This window comes from Thermobia domestica, chromosome 13 (genome assembly GCF_964235325.1).
Source record: "Thermobia domestica chromosome 13, izTheDome1.hap1.1, whole genome shotgun sequence".
Taxonomy (NCBI): Eukaryota; Metazoa; Arthropoda; class Insecta; order Zygentoma; family Lepismatidae; genus Thermobia; species Thermobia domestica.
In genome coordinates, this window is record NC_137466.1 from 52,380,268 (window position 1) to 52,403,881 (window position 23,614).

General features: G+C 32.2%; 1 long non-coding RNA gene across 3 annotated transcripts in view; it reads right to left on the bottom strand.

Annotated features, from left to right (window-relative positions):
• Positions 1–5,308, bottom strand: part of LOC145669193 (uncharacterized) — a 283,744-nt gene extending 278,436 nt beyond the window's left edge. For all 3 annotated transcript variants that reach the window (XR_014128164.1, XR_014128165.1, XR_014128163.1), the window contains exon 1: positions 4,936–5,308. This is a non-coding gene — a long non-coding RNA (uncharacterized LOC145669193). The remainder of the gene's footprint in view (positions 1–4,935) is intronic.
• Positions 5,309–23,614: the final 18,306 nt, after the last annotated feature.

The following is a 23,614-nucleotide window of genomic DNA, read 5'->3' on the forward strand; positions in this document are numbered from 1 at the left end:
GAATAGATTGAACATAACAAAGAATGGAAAGAAATAAGAAAAAAATATAATAAAACCCACACATTCAAACAAATTTTAAAATAAGATAGGTTTCCATAATGATTGTAAACATCTCCACCTATATATACGTACTCATCGGTTACAGAAATTGGTAAACAACTATAGTTGAATGAATAGAAAATATAGGGTCTACAACACATATTTTAGTAAAAAAGTGGAAGAATCAAAATGATTGGCAAAATTCTGTTTAAACGAAAATTGTGGATAGGTAGGGAAACGAGAAGCTAACACTATGTGCATGTTAAATTTAATTTCTAGTTTATAATATATTAATATTATATTAAGGGTATTCACTACAACGAAATTAAACCACCGCTAATTTTAGAGTTTTTCTGTAATATCTTCAAAACAAATAAAAAATATTCAAAAAGCAGAAACGTAGTGAAGTAGACAATACAATTTTACATGTGATACCTTTACTACAACTCATCTATCTGCTTTTGGTACACCACTATTTACAAAACCCGCAAAAAATGCTAAATCTATCTACAGTTGCAAATGGAAAGCAGATAAATGAGTAGTGATAAGGGTATCACATGCAAAATCGTACTGTCTAGTTCACTACGTGTATGCTTTTCGAATATTTTTATTTATTTTGAAGATATTACAGAAAAACTCTAAAATTAGCGGTAGTTTAATTTCGCTGTATTGAAGACTCTTAAATTCTCATCTCAGGTCGTTATGAGAAATGGACCTGACAATCGACAAAACCACGATCAAAGATTAATTTGTCGACATAAGAAGTCTGTTTCTCATAATACATTTGTCTTATATAAACGAAATAGAATTTGATAAGATTAAAGACCTTTGAGTCACCCGGCTGCGACATCGTGGATTTCATTCAATGCTTAGTTAAAGAGTATGAAAGTCAATAAATAAATAAAACTGAATTCTCTCGTCTTATTTAGTTACAAATTCATAATTATTAAATTCTTCTTAAGTTTCCTCTCTTTTCAGTTTATATTTATTATTATAATTATTATGTTTATACGAGGAGCAGACAAAAATTTTCCGGAATATTGTTGTAGTTTTGCCATTTGTGACGCAATTACAATGAATCTTGTTCAGTATATTTCTTAGGTTGTCTAATTATGAATTTGACAAGTGTGAACAGGTGATAACAGTTAGTTTACGAATAGCGTAGCTAAACAGAGCAGTATGTGCTGATCAGTTGGAGCAATGTCGTAGTTCGAGCAATGCAAAAACATCAAGTTCATGTGCAAATTGGGAAAATCTGCTTCAGATACCTGCTTTGATAGCCTTAAAATCAGTTTACGGTGACAGTGATTTAAGGAAAACAGCATCACTACCCGTTTCGTCATTGTAGAAGACATCGAAACCAACGCGACGGTGGAGGACTTTTGTCAGTGTTTTCAGCAGTGGCCGGAGCGAAGGAATTGTGTGTTTCGAAGGTGCCTTAAGCAACCTAAGGACTGTACTGTGTACAAGATTCATTGGGATTGCATCACAAGTGGCAAAACTACAACATTAATGTAACTTTTTGACTGCCCCTGGTATTGTGAATTATTTGTCTAAATATCAAGTATTACCCGTACTATTTTTCCGGAATCCAAAATTAAGAGTAATGTATTATAGTCAGGGATACATTCAATGTTCATATCTTATTATTAAGGTCATCAAGCTACTGTAATAATATATTTGTAAAGAATGATAAAAATATGTTTGAATCATCACTTTAAAAGAGTAGGCGCTGAAATTGGTTCCTTTAATTGGTTGACCCATCCATTGTTCTACGCTGCGGGTTTACCCACTTGGATTTTCGTTTATATCTAATCTTGTTTCAGGGTGATATGTTCATTTTTTATCAGCTAATTCACTACACGGGTATCGAATTTAACATTCTTTAATTTTGGACAAAATAACGTCATATTTACTTTTCCGCGTAGTGTCAGACTTCGTGTTTTCTGCAGTTTTCATTGAATACTTAAAGAGAGTAGTACTCACGACGGGACAGCGTATTGTCATAGTGAAAACTTATTACAAATGTAATGAGCGCTCCATTCATATCCGAACAGAAAACAGATGACGATCATGTGCTATTTCGCGCTGTGTGACTACTAACCACAAAGAGAACAGATGAAAATCGTGTAACGTTCAGTGTTGCCAACTTACTACAACAGAAATGGCGGGCATTTCAAAATTTGCGTTCTCTATGGGACACCCTTTATATGTCAGCCGATAGATAACATTGAAATGAACAAATTACGTGTTTAAAGATAAATTTCTATGTGCAGTTTTCTTTTAAAAAAAATAAAATACTGGAACTAAAAATATGTCGTTGTTTGCCAGTAATAATTACGAATTTTTATTCTGCAAGACAACGCTGTTTATTTATTTCATGCCGGATATAGTTAACTAGCAGATTGTATGTAATGTTATTTTTGTGCTCCCAACGCTGACACTCATACTTCTAATAATATCATATATACTATCACAGCTAAACACATACTACTTGTACAGTCAGCGACAAAAGTTCTTTCCGTTTCGTGAAATTAGTTTTGTAAATAACTTCAGAATGGAAGGACAATTTGAGTACAGTTTTCAATAAATTAAAAAGAGTGTAATTTTCTGTTGGTTCCACCAGTACCACAGTTATTCCCAAAATAAAATTTTACCAAATCTTTTGGCTTTATTTTGTGTTCTCAATAAGCTTAGAGTAATAACATAATATACTACTATTACTACTACTATATTACTACTACTACTACTACTAATATAATAATACTACTACTAATAGTAATAGCAATAATATTGTGTTGTCACTTCTTAAATGTATACATTATACATTTTGTAAGTTTAATTTAAAAGTTACTTTAGAATTTTTTGTCACCAATAGAAAATATAAAATAATGCATTTAAATATATATTTTTATGTGTGGTTTGTTGTAGTAGCTGCTGCGTTATCTACAAAACTGAAAGTTTAGATCTTTGAACAAAGGAATAGGCTAAGAATTAGAATTATGAGTAGCATGAACGCTACGTCTTAGTAAGTATGGCTTAGTTACACAGATATTCAGTGCACACGTCAATTAATATGAGATTTCTCCGATTCTCTTAATATCTATGCAGTCAACGAGTCAGATTCTTTCGAAAAAGAATACTTTGTATATTTTGAAGAACCTAAATAATAATTGCTTTTATCATTTCATCTTTTCACATCTTTCAAATCAGCAATACATTTTCAATTCAATAGTGAATATTTATAAAATGCCAATGTTGAACATGAAATAGGGTTTAAGATGTTTCACGGTGAAATATGTCATTTATTACCCTGTGAAAAATTATTACGAGGAAGGAAAATTTAAATATGATCTCTTCATTCTTCCGATCCTAGGTCAGAAGAGCTTATGTTTATGGACTTTCTAGGAATTTTCTCATTTACTCTCCCACTCTATTCCATTATTTGTTTTAAATATCATTTACCATTCATCTTCTTCAGCATAGGGTTTACTGAGCATAACTGAGAACACATAATTTTAAAAAAATAAAAGTGTAATATTTGAGTTGATCTGTTTATAAGCCAATAGTAATTCTACATATATATTTTAATCTTTAAACAAATTGTACAAAATAGAAACATATAAATTAAATATTGTGTCCTATAAGTTATAAGTTGTCTAATCAATTAGTATTAAGTTGTGTGTCATACAATTTATTATTATTATTATTACTATTATTATTATTATTATTATTATTATTATTATTATTATTATTATTATTATTATTATTATTATTATTATTATTATTATACCTATTAAATTTTACACATAATGCTAATCTTGTAGTAGATAGCATCTTGTACTAAATACTACAAAAACAAGATTTTTATAGTAAATAAAGTTCGTTTTTATGAACTGAAATACTTTCAAGCGCTAACTTTTCTTTTCAGAAAATGCAAAGGAAAATAAGATTATGAAATTTAATAATAATAATAATAATAATAATAATAATAATAATAATAATAATAATAATAATAATAATAATAATAATTGCTGCTAAAGGCACTATAAGATCAAAGATAAAAATACATTTTACTAAAGAAAATTAATGGTAGGCCTAACTTATTTTTGACAGAAATGCTTAAAAGAAATAGATAGATATATACTGTATATCAAATTTCGGGTTAAATTTTCTATCCAATATTTAGCCCGGAATTTAAATAAATACATAAATAATTATTTGATATAATAAATGTCAATAATTTTCCTTTTTTTCGTACCTGAAAGTAAAAATAATAATACACATCACACACCAAAAAGGAAAGGGAGAAAAAGTGCTACAATATTATCAGCAGTATCAGTTGTTGGAGTATTTAACAGCAAATATTTTTGCGCGGATTTAATTTGAATAATAACATTCAAAATCGTATCCAAAATGTTTATGGTAATCACTAAAGTGCCGAAAATCTGTGCGTAATCCTGAATTTATTTTAAAATGGAATATTTCTACTGTTAGCGAATCAATCCTTGGTTTCTCATATTTGAAAAAAATACTTATCTACTTTCCATATATATATATATATATAAAGGAAAGTAGAAAGTACTCTGGCTACTTTCAACTCTAAAATAATGTATTTAACAAGATCTTACGGAGGTTTCAAAGTTTGTTTGAACATATTATTTTCGCATTTTGCAAAATTAACCTTAATAAAATGCCTCACTTACAAAGGAAAATATAGTTTACGATATCCAAATGTTAAGATCATCTTAGAATTGTTCGCAAAGTTAAATTAAACCGTTCTAATCATTGATAATTGAGGCGAATAAACAACAAACCAAATGAGCAAAACATATGCATTTCTTTGTAGATGGCAGCACCATACAGGACAACAACTGAACAGAAACAAGTACTCACCGAATCCATCCAGTGTGCGAGAGGCCAGGCAGGGGCGGTAGACGGGGAGCAAAGGAGGAAGACTCACTCCTATATCCGTAGTCACATCCAACCACTCTTTTTCGTCGGTCCAAAGTTTCGCATCAGCGGAGTCAGACGGTAGGTCGGTAGAATTTTTCGGCGGAGCCTTGTTAAAAAAAAACGTTGCCCTGCTCAGTGCACCGCCCCCAAATAAACAAAAGGAATTAACCAAACTGAAGCTAAAGAAAGCAAGATAAAAATACTTTTGTTTGAATACATTCCTCTCTCACTCTCACTCTCACTCTCTCGAGTCTGCCGTTAACATAGTTGAGGTTGTGTGGTGATGAAACCTATCGCTCACACCTGACGTTAATTATTAACCTCCTATATATGGTAAATGATACAGCAATGTTAGTACCTCATTCAGTGTTGCCAGTTGATAATTTTATTCGATTTACTTGTCTTCTTACTGGAGCACTTGAACATGTACCTTGTTTTTTGTGTAGAACATATCGAGCTGAATAAAACGGCATGTTTAAGGGTAAATCCACATGCGTAGTTTTTGAGAATATCGAAAAAGTGCATGTACTCTTACGGCGTTTGATTGCAATTGATAGTTTTTTTAATTCCCATGGAATGGATTGCTTAGTTCTAAATAAGCTCCTGCTGGGCCATAGTGGCTCACAAGGAAGGGTCACGCAGTGGCTCCGCTGAGATCCGAACGAGACAAATGTGTTTTCATTTGCTATATTATAACTAGATAGATCCCAAAGTTATACGTGCCACCGAGTGGAATATCGTGAGTTACAATATATTTTGTAATGTAAGAACTACAAAGCTGGCAGAATATTTTGACCGAATCATTTGTTCGGAAACGGTTGGGTAAATGGAAAACTCGGATAATATGTATCCCGTCATTTTCAAGAACAAACTTTTTCGGATAAAAAAGTTTGCCCAGGATCCTCGCAGGGTCCCACACGGGGTCCAACTCAAAATTTTCAAATGACAAGAGGGATTAAGTAGCACATCGTTTGAAAGCTGTTGCAAAATGAAAGAAGATGCAGCAAGTCTCGACTCTCTACGACAACCCTGTGCAAAATGGCGGAGGGTCAAAATGTAAACAGAAACTTAATTGAAAAGTCAATGGTCACCCCTATAAATCGGAAACGGTGAAAAATGTGAAAATAGGAAAGGAAGTGTGGCATTATTTTCAAAGTACAACAATTTAAGGTAAAACGTCTTGTCCCAGGGTCCCCACATGGTCCCAGGTGGGGTCCAACTAAAAAGTTTCAAATGGCAAGAGGGGTTAAGTAGCTCATCGTTTGCAAGATCTTCTTAAATGAAAGTAGATGGAGCAAGTCTCTACTCTCTACGACAACTCTGTCCAAAATTGCGGCGGGTCAAAAAGTAATCAAAAGCTTATTTGATAAACTATGGCCACCTCGAATCCAAGATGGCCGGTTAAAACTTATGTCGTTCATAACAGTGCTAATTTAAATCTCTATTTTTCTCTATTATATATTTAGAAACAATAGGAAGATTAAAGAACAATTGAATTTCGATTCACCTCAACTATAATTTCATTCGGTAACAACACATATATGTTTTGTTTGGTTCCCTCGCCATCATTTACTTTAATATAACGAATATGCGATGAACACACAACTCTGACTTCCTCTAATTTTGTCATACGTAGTTCATGCATAAAGGACTTGCTGCACCAGTAGGTGGGTGGCTCTATTGTAATTCGTAACTGCGTATTCATGGCGGTTACATTTGTATGTCATTCGTTGGTTTGATCACAATACTCCAAGCAATACCAAATATACAAAAAAAAAAAAAATCATTTGCAATATTGGCGAGTATTACCAAACCATGTGTAAGTCATTTCAGTATTTCGAGTTGCGCCAAACTTTGTTGGTTTAATTACAGTATTCCAAGAAATAACATATTTATATATAAACTCATTTTTCACGCTGGCAGCCATATTGGATTACCTCTAACACCAGTGGTTTGAGCTGGACATGCGTTCGATACATACTATGACATTTTGAACTCAAGACGTTTCGTTTTTTGAACATTTCGCATCTTTTCGTCATCCACTGATCAACATTCATGCCAAATTTGGTTTTCCTAGCTTCAGCAGTTTGGTATGCCTACCCCTTCGATATAGGTTTTAAGCTGTCTCTTGGATTCAAGGTGGCCATAGATTTTCAATTAAGCTTTTGCTTATATTTTGACCCGCCGCAATTTTGGACAGGGTTGTCGAAGAAAGTCGAGACGTGCTCCATCTTCTTTCACTTAACAAGAGCTTTCAAACGATGTCCTACCTCTCTTGCCATTTGAAACTTTTTAGTTGGACTCCACCTGGGACCATGTGGGGACCCTGGAACAAGACATTTTCACGTTGTGCTTTGAAAATAATGCCACGCTTTCTTTCCTGTTTGCACATTTGTTTTACCGTTTCCGATTTATAGGAGTAGTCATGGACTTTCCAATTAAGATTTTGTTTACACTTTGACCCGTCGCCCTTTTGCACACGGTTGTTGTAGAGAGTCGAGACTTGCTGCATTTTCTTTCATTTTACAACAGATTTCAAATGATGTGCCACTTAACCCCCCTTGCCATTTGAAAATTTTGAGTTGGACCCCATCTGGGACCCCGCGGGGGACCCTGGGGCATTTTTTTCTTACCACAAAAAGTTTCTCGTTGAAAATGGTGGGATAAGTGTTGGCAGAGTTTTTCACTTACTTAACCATTTCCGAACAAATGACGGTTCAAACTATTCTGCATGGTAATTTTTTGTAGTTCTTACATTACAAAATATGTTGTAACTCACGATATTCTGCCCGGTGGCACGTATAACTTTGGGATCCATCTAGTTATAACATATAAAATGCAAACACAATGGTCTCGTTCCGATCTCAGCGGAGCCACTGCGTGACCCTTCCTTGTCAGTGATGGAGCGTTCACCTATGTGCTCCCTGGTTTGATCCCGACTCGTGCGAAGTTTACTTTGTGGTGGACAAGCACCGTCCACTTTATTCATTCCACTATTGCATTCATTTCTCATCATCATCGTCTCTTTTGGCCTAGTCGGCATAAACGTGGGACGTAAAACTGAAAGATTTATCTTAAATAAATTCCTACTATTATTGCTCTTATTAATTTCGTTCACTTTCTTTCACGTTCTACGTAATATTATATTCACACTTGAGTGGTTTCTTCTCCAACAGCAGCATTTCTCAAACTGTGGTTCTCGAAGAAACAGTGCCATAAATATAAAGCGTTTATTAAGATTTCACATTTGTTTGTTTCTCTTAGTTTAGTCGTTGACAGCCGGAAGCAGCACGCTCAATCTAAACAAACATGGCGTATCGCTTTTCTGTTTATAAGTGAACTTGCTGAACGTTGGTTTGGACGGCCTAAACTTCAAAAATGGCCATCAAGAATTCCAGATCTCACTCCGTGTGATTTTTTTCTTTCTTGTGGGACTACACTATGGAAGAAATATGCAAGTCCAAACCTTACATAGTGGAAGAATTGGAAATACGGATTCAAGAGATTATTTCCAACACCCCAATTGATTTCTACAGAAAAGTATCAATTGTATTCCTGGCTGTTTGAGGTGCCTATGTTGAGATTTAATATTTATTTTTGTTTCCTTATGTAATGAATAATATATACTAACAAATAGCAATTAATATTAGAAAATTTGTAATAGTGTATTAATACCTAGTTATTTTTCACCCATCCTATAGATATAATAAGGCAAAGGTTATACAAATTCTAATAGCTTACGACAGTGGCGTAACTAAAGGCTTGGGGGCCACCCCGCAAACAGCGTGGAGTGGGGCCCCTTCTCTACGTCCCATTTCACAAGTTGGGGCCCCCTTATGGCTTAGACCCCCCGCAATGCGGGGTCTGCGGGGCCCTTATTTTCGCCCCTGGCTTACGAAGATATATGTTTATAAAATGTTCGTATTAGCTTTCGTTTAAAAAAAATAAAATAAACTAATATTCTATTAATACCGACATAAAAATAAGAAAATTTTATTAAAATCATTTTAAAAATATAAGTATACTACTAGTATAGTGAATATTAAAATATTAAAAAGTGAAATATGTATTTACTTCCAAAGTAGCTACGGGTTGGATGATCCTCAAAGCATTCTGACTAATAAAAGCGATTTCCACAATATATTTTTGCAAGTATACAGTAATACTTTTTTGTCAAGATTTTTTTATCTTGATTTAATTTAGATTAAATTTTACAAAAAGTTTTAAAAAAATACTCTTCTGCCGTAACTTCAATACATCTATATCTGTGAACCACGGATATTTTTCATGTCCTCATACAACTAGCTATAGATATAGACTACATTCTACCTGATTACTTGTTCCCAACACTTGTTTGCCATAAGGTTGTATGGACACTTAGTAATAACGCGCTCACTTCTAGTACGAGAGTTCCCTGGTTCAATCAATCATGAGTTTGTGGTGTGGTGGGCAACAGCGTGTCTGTGGGTTTTCTTCTGTTTTCTCCTACATTCTTGTTCCACTAATTCTTTCAAAATAATTCACTCCTATCAACCATTTGTCTCCTTTATTCTAGGACATAATCGTGGGACATAAAATTTAAAAATTCCATTTAGTTTTATTTCTGTTATCGCACATGACACATCGAGCTCACAAGAATAATCTTTCTATCTTCTTGCTCTCCTCAAAGGCCTTTTTCCCCGAAAGGTTCTGCAACTAACCTTCTAAATACTCTATACTACATTCGATAACGAAAATCCCACTTTAGCTTTTTTATTCACCCATATCTTCATGTCTCTCATTTTTTCACTACATATTTTCATCTTTAATAATTTTGTTTCTGTTTGAACATATTCATCATATAGTTACCCAGCAATTTTGAGTCGTCCAACTTTGAAATTTGTACGGCAGTAGGCAAAGTATACATAAATTTTCTCTTTTAATTTAGACATTCGAGATTAATCGCGCCAAACACAAGTTTCCCGAATAATCAAATACAATGAAAAACAAATTTTCAGAAAAAAAAATTTCCTAAAAATTTTCTGTTTATAACAATAATAATGATAATAATAGTGTTTGAAAAGGTTTATTGGTCACAAACAGCCAATGGTCACAAGAGTGCTAAGAGATATATAGAAAAGTAAAATATAACAAAAAAATCAAAATATAAATAAAATTAACACAACTAACAAAGCCAAACAGAATAAATTATATATAAGCATATAGGAATTACAGAAACACAATACAGGGTGGCCCAAAAGTAAATGTACAGTCCCGCACTGATCAGCTCACTGCATTTTATATCATTTCTTTATTGTTATCCATCAGGTAGACTTAGTTCCTTTACTATTTGCTCTTAAATCCTTTTCCCTTATACCTTAAGCCCGGAACAGCCGTAGCAAATAAACTTATAAGCTAGAATGTTAATACTTGATCAATGCAGGGGTGTATACCTGCTTTTGGGCCACCCTGTATATAAACCAAAAAATTGTGAAATTATGAAGCGTTATATAATAGTAAGTTATAAGAAGTAATAATTACCATAACTATGCACAGTAAATAAAATACAGACTATAAGATTTATTCTAAGAGAAAACATTAATAAGATATGCTGGAAACCGAATATTGACATTGCATCAACATATGTAAAGTATATACGGTAAAATATAATTACTAACAAATATATATATATATATATATATATATATATATATACTAATAATAATAATAATTTCTCGAAATACAAAAACAAAAAGGACCATTGCATACGTTTAAAAATAAGTATAAATAGAAACAAAATTACACAAGTTCAAAGCGTACAGTAATACAAAAATATAAATAAACATAAATGGGTTGGACGTAGACTTAAGTATTGTAAGGAACGTTTTCCTATTGATTTCAAGTTTGGCGTATATTTTATTAATCTGTTATATTTAGAAGTCAAACAAGGTTCAAATATAACCAATGGCATGAATAATTCAATACACACCTGGTTTGTATAACCAGATATTGTGATTTTTCTTTCTGGTTGCATAACATCTTGGCCACAAATAAACAAAATAGGCCTATAGGATTTTATGTATGAGTCTAGTGTATTAATTACGCCTATTTTATTAGTAAATCCAAGAGATGTCTAATAAAATATTATATTATTATTATTATTATTATTATTATTATTATTATTATTATTATTATTATTATTATTATTATTATTATTATTCCGTAAAATATACTATATATCATTTGTGTATTTGTGACCATTTATGGCTTAGGCTGTTGTCATTATTATCAATAAATTCAAATTCAAATTATTATTATCATTAAATTCATAATTGACTTTTCATAGCATTCTTAGTCTAACAAATAGAGCTAGTAACTAACCAATATTGAATCCTTCAGATGAAAGATCCTAGTTTATATCCCTGTGCCAAACATTTTGACAAAGGGTCCATGGATAATTGTTAAAGTTAATTTTTGTTGTTGGAGGCATAGTACTGAAACCTAATGTTTCGAGAAAAGTTTCCTATAGACCTATATTTAAATTTCAGTCCTGGAATGTTTTGTCGTATTTGCCGGTGTACCTGATTTTCTGTATTCAAATTTAAAGGAGAAAATATTTTTTATCTTATATTTTACATTTCAATATATTTTTATCTTATATTTTACATTTCAATATATTTTTATCTTATATTTTTATATTTTATCAAGAAAACAAAGTTATTTTATTGGCATTTGCTGGCAGTCATTTACTAAGTTACTGAATTATACGTGTCTGAAATACTGTTGCATACCGTACGGAAGCAAGAAAGACATTAAATAGCACAAAATTATTTTTAAAAACTTATGGAAATTGAATTACACACAAAAAAATCTGTATCAGTATGTGACACGCACCTCATTCAAAAAAAAAAAAAAAAGTTTTTTGACGGTGTTTTGTGAATGTATGTTTCAATTTACGTCAATATTTACGCTAATCAAATATTTTTTTCTAATTTTAGATTACAGGTTACATTTAATTTATATTTTGACACTGGGCAGTTATTTTTTATAAATTTAAAAGCTATACCTTGAACTTCTACTAAGTTTGTTAATAAATAATTTTTGAAGCATAAACGACATGCATATAAGATATAAATTAATTGCAAAATATAATCGATGGCTATTATTATATATACATCAATTGTACTATTTGAATTATTATATATAGTACTTTGCATTTTTTTAAAAAAAATATTTATTAGTAAACTTACTAGAAAATTATGCTATAGGACTACAGAGTTATAGAAAATAACTACTTAGCGTAGGGTATAGTGAAATACATTTTCTATGAAATATAAATTTGTTTCAATTTACATATGAAGATACTATTTTTTTAAAAAAATGTATAAAATGATTTTTAATGAATCAAGGTTCTAAAATAAACTGGACTCCTGTTTCTAACAGTGACAACAAATGCTATTTAACGTTTAGTCTTATCATAATAAAGAGAACTAGGGTAAGCAAGTAGGGTCATTGACGTTATTCTACAAAATTTAAAATCTTTTTTTAAGCATCTTTTTGAATATTTATTTTGTATATATGGACATGCTAATTTATTTCGTAACCATTTCCATAAATCTTTACCTCATAATTCTCACCATACACTTCACAACAACTTTCTCCTTAAATAACATGGCTCATCTCGTCTTCATTATCCAGACAACTCTAGGGAGAAGGATACGTACATAACTACCTTTTACTTAATGAATAAAATCTCTTGTGTATGAAACGCTGGTGTTCCAAACTAAAATAGCAACTCTTAGGGCTTCTTCATTTAGCCCTGTTACATTACATACTTCCCTCAGAATGAGTTGATATTCATATTACACCGCTTAAAGAAAGATATTGTTTTATCTACGTTCTTTGTGAAGAGAAACACAATATTATTATTTAAGACTGGTAGAGAATCTGATTTAGACAGAACACTTAGTGTTTACTTTGGAATTCGTGTTCAAAACAGGTAAACAAAGAGATGCGCGTTTTCGGGTTCTATCTGCAAAAATCGGACAAATGAAGACAGATAAACAGAAACATATGAAAATATTTTCTATTAATAAAATGGTACTATTCAATAATATTTTAAAGATACAAGTGTCATTGTTTTACAATAATTTTTAATTTGAAATTCAATTAAGTACAGTAGCTGATACGGCTTAAGCAGAACAGGAAGCCTATAATTTAGAGATATGATATACTTACACCGTATATTAAGAGAACTAAGTCCAAGAAAATCAAAGAATAGTTTTCTCTTTCGAACTCTATTATGGATATATGATGTGTTTAGCAAATGCATTCCGCGTCCAATTCCCAGAGTTCATCTGGTTCGAAACCTACGTTAAGAAATTGTGGATCCATGTCTCATGTAGCTACAGTGCTGCTGAAAAGAGATCCTTATCTTCAAATTGATCAATCTATCAAACAGTTTCCTCCTTCCCCTTCCTCCACTCTCCCCTAGAGTGAAAGTGTCCGAATTCATTGCTGCGCTGAAAAGTATGTATGTACATACATTGTGTGAAATAACGTATTATAGGCCTATAACTTTCTAAATGCAGTTGTCTGTTCCACCGTCATAGGAACATTGCATAAAGGGACACTATAGGATATCTCCTTGATTCTATCTATTATATGATATTAATTACTCATTTGATATATGAATTATTCTCAATTATGAAGAACTTCACATCAATCAAACCTACTTTCTATTATATGTACCTTTCTATTATTCAGTTACCATTAAACTTCGTTCAATGGCTATAATCTCCATAATTAATATTTGTGCTCATGTGCTAGTATTTAATTTGTAGTATTGACTGCTGTTCAACAATGTTGTAATTTCCATACCAACACAAAGAAAATGTGTCTAAAAGAAAGCTCGATATACAACATTCATTAAACCCCAACTACAATATTGTAAACATGCTTGGTCTCCTCCTCACTTCTTCCCCGAAAGCAAAATAATCATATATTTTTTGAACAAAATACAGTATCTTCCTCAAAAATGTATTTCCTGCTGTCGAGCGGTCTTGGGAAGTAACGTAACGGAAGTAACGTTTCCTAGTAACGCGTTACAACTGTTCCAAAGTAACTATAACGGTAACGCGTTACAAATTTTAAGTAACGTAGCAAGTTTGCGCTACATTTCGGATAAGTAACTACAATGTATGTATATTTATTTGTATATTTTTTGGACCAAAATTTTTTGACTTTTTTCTGCTGTGAAGTGCAATAATAATATTCTTTCAATAATAATTTTCATCTTTTTTAATAACGAAAATACTGTATATTAGCTATAATATATATAATATAATAAATTTCACTTCCTTTCTAAATGACGGTAGCATTGTTTACATAATCTTTTAGTATCTTGAAATTCGTTGTCCTATGTAAGTTATTATATCCAAAATGAACCCATAGAGGTACTTAGAACGTCATGCCATAGAAGAGTTTAACGTTTCTTCTCAGTGCCAAGGCTACACGAGGCATAAACCTTCAGTTTGATGTAAAATCTAATCTACATGTATTGCCACAGAGATCAAATCCAGCTTTTGCATCATCTGCGAAAATCATTAACTATTTAGCCACGAAGCATATCCATTTAATTTTGCCCTGTATATAACTTGGTTACTTGTGTGTATCTCTTGCCGCATAAGATAAACAAACGATTAAAGAAATAATAATAATATTATTATTATTATTATTATTATTATTATTATTATTATTATTATTATTATTATTATTATTATTATTATATTATATTATTATATATTAAGGAGTCAGTCCAGATTTCCTTCCTGGCCTGGTTAAAATATAAATTTAAACTATATGATCTGCCCAATAGGGAGATTCTCGCTAGATTGGATTTACTTGCTCTCGAAGTTCGACGTAATTTAAGGCAAATTAAATTTATTCATGATATAATACATGCGAAACTGAACTTAATTGAATATTTGTTTATTAAAGTTCTCTTGTATAAATCTAGGCTTTATCGCCCTATACTGTGTAATAATAATTTAGTTGGTTCGCCATTATTTATTTGTGTTGACAACATAAACAAAAAGTCACTCAAAATTGATTTTTTCGATTCGAATTTTTTGGCGCTTAGAAAACAGTTTTTGGATTGTTATATTTAATTAAAATACCTAATTTTATCCTTTTTTTGGAATATTGTCTATTGAATTTTCTTTTCTTTTTTTTATACCCATATGGTGTATATTTGTTCATGTGTTTTATTACTATTTTTTTTTTTTAATTTGTGTATTTTATGATCTACTTACGTAAATTGTTAGTAATACATCCTACTTGATTGAATCTTTATTGAATTGAGGATATGTTTGTAATTTTATTTTGTAATTTAGTTTGAATTAAACTTGTGTTAATGTTTTTTTCTTTTGCTCTTCTTAATTGTCATGATTTCATGTATTTTAATTTTTTTGTTTTGTTGTATTTTTTCCTGTAATATTCCATTGTATATAATTGTATATATGACCATTATGGCTTTGGCTGTGGTCGCAATTTCTCATAATAAATAAATAAATAAATAAATAAATTATTATTATTATTATTATTATTATTATTATTATTATTATTATTATTATTATTATTATTATTATTATTTTATAAAATGCACTAAAAAGTTTTTTTTTTTTAATATGGGGTAAAATGAAGATAGCAGATTGACGACTAAATAAAATGAAGAAATGGGACTAAAACTGGAAGCATTAAGCGCTCGTTCTCAGGGTTGAAGACTAAAAGCATTGGGCGATCTTCCTAAGATTGAGGCCTGAAGAAATAGGATTAAGACTAAAAGCATTTGTTACTCTTCCTAAGATTGAAGGCTAAATAAAATGAAGAAATGCTACTAAGACTAAAAGCATTGGGATGATGGACCAAGACTAAAAGCATTAGACACTTCCTAAGGATGAGAGCTAAATAAAATGAAGAAATGGGACTAAGATTGGAAGCATTAAGCGCTCGTTCTCAGGGTTGAAGACTAAAAGCATTGGGCGATCTTCCTAAGAGTGAGGCCTGAAGAAATAGGATTAAGACTAAAAGCATTTGTTACTCTTCCTAAGATTGAAGGCTAAATAAAATGAAGAAATGCTACTAAGACTAAAAGCATTGGGATGATGGACCAAGACTAAAAGCATTAGACACTTCCTAAGGATGAGAGCTAAATAAAATGAAGAAATGGGACTAAGATTGGAAGCATTGAGTGCTCTTTCTAAACATGAGGACTGAAGATTTTTAATGGATACATAAGACTCTCTCTCTTAATGGTCTTCTTTTTAGTCGCCTGTCGGTTTAACTGGTTATTTTCCAAGAAATAAGTAATTTTCGTCATCAGCTACGCACAGTGTTTCACAATAATTTAAATGTATTTTCCTTCGTTAGTAAATGTGTTTATAAATACAGAACTGTACTTCATTCAGAATTCTAGGCTCAATAATATTTATTTTTTGGATTTGTTATTTTCTTCAATCAATATAATATATATACTGTATAAGTGTGTGGTTAGTGTGATAATCGAGTGTACTTTATTTAATACACTGTTTTGTTCAACTGGGTGTCACTGGAGTGGTTTGTGGTAGAAACTTCTGATTTTAGTGAGCTACATTTATTGAATTATAATGCTGCAAACTTTTTGTAAACCATGATAAAGATATTATACAATTTACGGACTATGAAATGGCGATTTTCGTTTTAACTGACCTTTCGTTATCCGACAAGGACGCGATCCCATAGTGTACGGTTAACAGGGAGTCTATTGTATTAGAAATAGTAATTAATTAGGTCTATAGAAACGCCACTTAAGCACTTAAGGTTGGTGTAAAGGGACAAGTTTTGCCAATAGATGTCACGACATACTTCGTATTTCTCTCATGTATTTTTCACCTTTCACAAAAATTTAAAATTTCTCTTACAAATTTCAACCTAGAAATTTCAAATTTTTAGAGAAGGAACTTCATAATCTATCGAAGACAACAATCCGTGCCGATTTTTTATTTAGAATTTTCTTCATTGTTGAGACAGTTATATTGTTAATGGTTTGGATATCCATTTCAACAATCAAACCATTTCAACAATGAAGAAAATTCTAAATAAGAAATCGGCACAGATCGTTGCCTTCGATAGATTATGAAGTTCCTTCTCTAAAAAAATTTGAAGTCTCTACGTTCAAATTTGTAAGAGAAATCGTGAATTTTCGTGAGAGGTAACAAATACATGAAAGAGATACGAAGACTGTAGTGACATCTATCAGCAAAACTTGTCCCTATAAACCAACCTTAATCACTCTCAATGCGTTTGGTCTTAGACCTATTTCTTCAGTTTACTCCACTAAAAGACTATTTTCTCATCTTTAGTGTATTTTATAAAAGAATTCATGGTTTTTATAAGTTTCTTTTCACGGTTATTATTTACTTTTTAGTGTCTATTCAATATTTTGCAATGTATTATTTCTTCCCAATTTCCTCAACTTGAAAACATTACATTATTTCAAAAGACAATAGTTCCCAATGTTTTCGTTGAAGAAAATTATGTAAAAAATATTGTATTGTCACCAGGTTTCAGAGCTTTTCATTGCGTGAAATTTAAGTTGCGAAATTTGACTCTAACAACAAACAAACAGGAAACCTAATAAAAGCATTGTACAGAGAGAAAGAGAGATGGTTGTGTCAGGAAAGTTTAAAAATAATGCATATAGGCCTACATAAAATCGTAATTATACTATCGAAGTTCAAGAAGCTCGAGGTGGCAATTGAGTATGGTGTGGCAACCCTGCGTCTCAAGAGAGCTGAAGCGCTGCTCGAAAGAGTAACCTGCGCTACAACAACAGAAACCAATCAAGTGTTTGTAGTCTGGGTCTTCATTACGAGAGAATTCCCCTCTCTCCACAGCAAATCGTCTCCTTCCCCCTCCCCTTTCCTAACCACTCCACACGCTGATTGCTAGCATGTATGACTTGAGTTACATGCATATGTATACGTATATATTATATTATGAGAACGCAAAGCAAGCACTTTTATATACATGAGAACAGAAGAGTCCATATTCTTGACAGTAACAAGTTCTAAGGAAGTTTCCCTCAAGGCACCGACGAATCAACATCATAGCTGCTACTTTTATCTCTCTTTCTTTCTTTTTAATATATATTTTTTTCGCATCCAATTAAACACGGACGTCATTAAGTCAGCCTTTTCACAGTGATATATCATCATCAGCATCATCGTCGTTAATGAGGTTTCACAATATCCTTCAATTTTCTGTGTCTTAAGGGATCTTTTATTTTCTTTTAAGAATTCTCTTCCTTTTTTTTTTATGTTAGTCTAAATTAGAAAGGCCGGATTCTCTATATTTATCACAAACTGTAAACTTTAATCATACCTAATTGTTAGTAACCTAGAAAACATTTTTCCGAAAGAAAATTAACTTTTTACATATAAATGTATAGCTTTCGTGTCGTGCTACCAGTTTGTTCGTAATCCACAATTAAGACTTGTTATTACGCATACAAGTTAATCATATAAGATTTCACAAAGTAGATCAAACGATTAAAAAAACTATGTTATTTTCATTTTGACTAATTATTCAGTATGGAAAACGTTTATTGCATACGTTTTACTATTAACGAATTCAGCACTTCATCATATCTACCTTTGTCATTGGTATTGGAGCTCGGGGCTCGTTGGGTGCAAGGTACCCGGGTTCAACTGTCGGTGGCAGCTCATGTGATTCGGACTCTACGTTAAACTATAGGTCCCCGTCTCATATAGCATCAATACTGAAAATTGACGATAAACTCTAAATCATCAAACCAACTACACGTTAAATTGTAGGCCCACGTCTCATATAGTATTGGTACTAAAACCAAACATTTAATTCCAAGTAACTGTATATGAAATTACTTTCATTTATGATTCACAAGGATGTGATAAGTCTTACAGCACAAAAACCTTAATTTCACAGTCATTCACTTTCATTAATCATCTGTTTTCTTTAACCTAAAAGGCATAACTGTGGGACGTTAAACTAAAAACAATCAATATCAACTTTTCCGCTGAATGTAACAATGATGTAACTTAATATTACCTTCGTATGAAATACCGAACAAGTTTTTTTTTAATTCCTACAGATATTCTTCCTGTACAGCTATATTAATAATATAAATAAACAATTATTAGCGCCGTTAATGTATTTATAACACCAATTTAGGTATCTGTTTCAAAAACTTTTTTTTTCAAATCGTAGGAATAAATTATATCTAAGACCCTTTTAGGTTACAGTTTGCATATATAGTTCCAAGTTTTAATGGAATTTTCTGGGGAGATTCTGAATTAACACCGTGAATTATGTATTCTGAATGTGGTATAATAAAAATTCTTCTTCAATGGAACTCAATTACTATACAATAATAAAATTAACTCATTGTCTAACCCTACAAAGAAATGATCAGCCAATCAAACTGATAACAATAACTAGTAGCCAATGAGCTTAGACTGTAACCACAATACTAAGGTTCAAACATTTTTAAACTATTTTCTTTTAATTCAAACCATGATCGAAAAATTTCAAACAAAATTTCTGTTGTTTTTTTTTTAACTTTAAGTAGAGATTTGAAGTGATCAACCAATCAGGTTGCATGAAGAATAACTTTCCACCAATGATCTTAGACTATGAGTTGTAAGTAAAGTTGAAAGTGTGAAATTGATGATGTTGCTTATTATTCGGTTCTAATAATTACCTACTCTATCAGGTACTGCAAAAACTTTCAATTTCAATGCTTAACTACATTCTTTAGCAAAACAAACATCGACAGATAGAAATATTGTGATAAGAAAAATGGTTCATGTTTATCTGTCAAACTTTATCCGATTTTCAATAATTTGATTAACAAACAAACGGTTTTCAACTATTCGTCTACATCTGTGATCTTAAATCATGAGTTACATCTACAACCCTAATATAAAATTGCTGTGATTTTCTATCAATTGGTATTAATAATTACCCATCAGGTTTCAATTCTAAATTTGAAAAGATTTACAAATATGTGATGTGATGTCAGAACACATGATGACTCAGATTACCAAAATGTATAAGCGCTTTGTTCACAAATTGAACCACCCAAATTTACACGAATTCTGAAACCACTTATCAATTTTTAGTTTTTGAAAATTTCTAAGTGGCCCTTTGTCTTATGAAAAAATATCGTTCTGTATTCGTCAATAGATATGATGATATAATATAATAAAGTTTCATCCTAGATGAGTTCGAAACCCTTACAAATTAGAATTTTCGGCAATTCTTTATATATGCGAAGAATCAACATGAACCATCGAAATTTACAAAAATATATATATTCAATTTTTGATTGGTCAAAAACCAATCACCACATGACAATATATATGATAAAAAGTACACATTTATAAAGGTATATATTCTACTCAAAGAGAACATTTTTTAAAAAATGTCCTTTGACATTTCCCAAATTTAAGGGGTGGGACAATGTGCCTCTCCTGAAATTTAAGAGGGGTCTATCAAGGTATGCTTGTCCAATGAAATAGAATGAGCCCCTCTTCTAAACCACATAACCATATAACATAGGTCCTAATCAAAAAGGATGTAATGGTCAAAAACTTTGAACTTTATTATTTTTATTTATTTATTTATTTATTTTTTTTTACCCATAGCAGACAAGCAGGAACAATCAAACATATAAAGGTATGTATATATTCAAGTCCTAGAAAACATTTGCCAAATTTCGTTTTCTGATAATTCTCAAATCTAAGTGATGAACCGATGTACCACTCCTAAAACTTAAGAGTAGAGTATCAGTGTACCCATGTCCTATGAAAGAGAATAGACCCTATACTCAATTATAAATTCATATAACGTAATAAAGCCTCATTTTAGTGAATCTTGGGACAATACATTCAATATACCGCCTAAAGCCCCACCAAAATTCAAATTTTCCGCCGTGTTACTTACGTATATTTTTAACTTTTTTTCTATTGTAGGAAGATAAAAATGTGAACCAACCAAATTTACAGAGATGTGTATTTGCATTCTACAGAACATTTATCATTTTTTTTATGTTTGGACAATTCTCAAATTAAAGGGTGGTTCTATGTACCCCTCCCAAATGTAAGATAAAAGCATCAATGTACGAATGTCTTATGAAAGGAAATGGATCCCTATACTCAACCATGCAACCATATAAAGTGATAAAGGCTCATAAAAGAATATAAAATGGGCCAAAAACATCCGAAATTTAAATTTTTGGCAATACTTTAGCCATAAAACTGATCAACCAAACTTATAGAAGTATATAGGTTATTCTGGTACTATGCTACCATACCAAATTTTAAAATTTTGCCATTTCTAGAATATAAGAATATTAATCCTATGTAAGCTTATAAAAATTTAGGAGGTTTACCAAGGACCCCTGTCAAGTTCAAGAGGACATTGACCAGGGGCGTACGCAGGGAGTGAGTCCTGGGGTCCGGACCCCCCTCGAAATCTCGACTTTTTTGTAAATGTAGTCTACTTTTAGGGGTAATTTTAGAAATTTTCATATAATTTAACCTCAAATTGTATTTTGACCCCTCCGAAACGCTTTAGACCTCTCCCGAAATAAATTTCTGCGTACGTCCCTGACATTGACTTTATTTAATATAATCAGGTCACGTGACGTCTCAGGCAATCAGAGCCAAATGAGCCATAATTCAGCCAGTACTATTGCTGCTTTTTCATAACAAAATGATTGAACCGTTTGGTTGGGTTTGAATTTAATGTCCCTTTCAACACCAAGGCCATTTAAGACATAGACTTACAGGTTAACTTGGGATCCAAACCATGTGAACTCCCACCGAGAATCGAACCCGAGTCTTCTGTGCCGAAGGCGCGTATACTAATTATAGGGAGCTCCTGCTGATCCATCAATATAACTTGGGTTGAAGCAGGCCCGTAGCCAGCAGAAAAATTTAGGGGGGCCCGGTAGAATTTAGGGGGGGGCCGACCCAATCATATTATACTTCATCACCATATTATAGTTCATTTGCAAACCTACCATGAAACTTTTAGGGGGCCAGCCAAAGTTTAGGGGGGCCCGGCCCCCTAGCCCCCCTGTGGATACGGGCCTGGGTTGAAGCATATTTTTCTTTGATGACCAACTCCACAAGTTGAGATTAATAGATCATTTAAGTGTCCATTTCATCGTAATTGAGCCAATTTCTCATTGTTGTAGCTGGTCATTGCATATGTGCATTGATTATAATTTCTATCGAACTTCCATTAACATTGTAAAAGACAGCCATTAGTAAGCCTGCCATACGTCCCGTAAGAAACGGGATAGTTTCAAATTTGAAAATGAGTGTCCTGCGTCCCCGTAAATTTAGTCGGGATGTGTAAATGTCCCTATTTTAATCCCGTCCCACTTGTGCTATCAATATCAGCTCATCAAAAAATGAAAAATAAAAAATAAAAAAATTCTGACATTGGCTGGGAATCCTGTAATTAATGAATGAACAATAAGCTGTAATATGTAACAACTTCGAGCAACTCGCCACACCACTGTCTCCGATTTGATAGCAAGAAAGTCAATAGACTCACAGCACAGAGTTGCAGTTGTCTGTTAGCAGTCAAGGCGATCTGAAATCTTTGATAAAGTGCAGGAGCTGAGTTGTCGTTGATAAAGAAGTAAACTGTTCCAGTTTTGTATCAACAAGAATGCCTAAACTGAAGTTTACGTTTTCTTGCGGTTTGAAGAAGAAATACACGTTTCTGAAAGTAACAAAGTTGAACAAAGTTGACTACATAATTTGCAATGCTAATTTTTCCACTGCACCTTGTGGAAACTCGGGCAATCTCCAACACTAAAAAGCAAGGAAACATAAGATGGCTTCGAGTATCTCCTCATCTACAAGCACAGGGAACATGAGTGATTTTTCTCCAGCAAGACATTAAATAAGTTAACAAGAATTATAAATAATCTTTTTGAGAAGCTAGGGACACAGAATTGTGTTTTGGTCTAGGGCTTCGAAAAATGTAAATCCGGCCTTGACAATTACGCACGACGCTAGGAGAAATATCAGCTAAGTTCTCGTCAAATTAAACTGAAAAACGTAATTTTGGCAAAGTGATCCATGTAATTGGTAAACGGGCAAAGAAGACTAAAAGGTAAATTGTGTCACTGATTTAAATAAAACTAGATTATTTGATATTGTTTTCACATAAAACGTTTTCTGCAATTGGACTGTATTCTAAATATTTTCATTCCGTGCAGGGAACGAAGAGAGAGAGAGAGAAAAAAAAGCTGCAGCTGAGGGAACTTTCGCCTATTATACTTTGTTCATCACCAGAGCTACAGTTAATTGAATTCCGTTGGAAAGTTTGGGAGGGGATATCGAAGGTGTCCCGTATTCTCATGAAAAATCCATGACAGGCTTAGCCATTAGGCTATCCTATCCCACTCTGTTGAAATTTTCCTTTGTTGCGCTATTGCCCTATTATTTATAACTATTGTTATTATTTCACCTTGTATATTAATATTTTTTTTTTGTTTTGCTTTTTGCAATTTTCAGTTAGAATTGTATTCCCTAGTGAT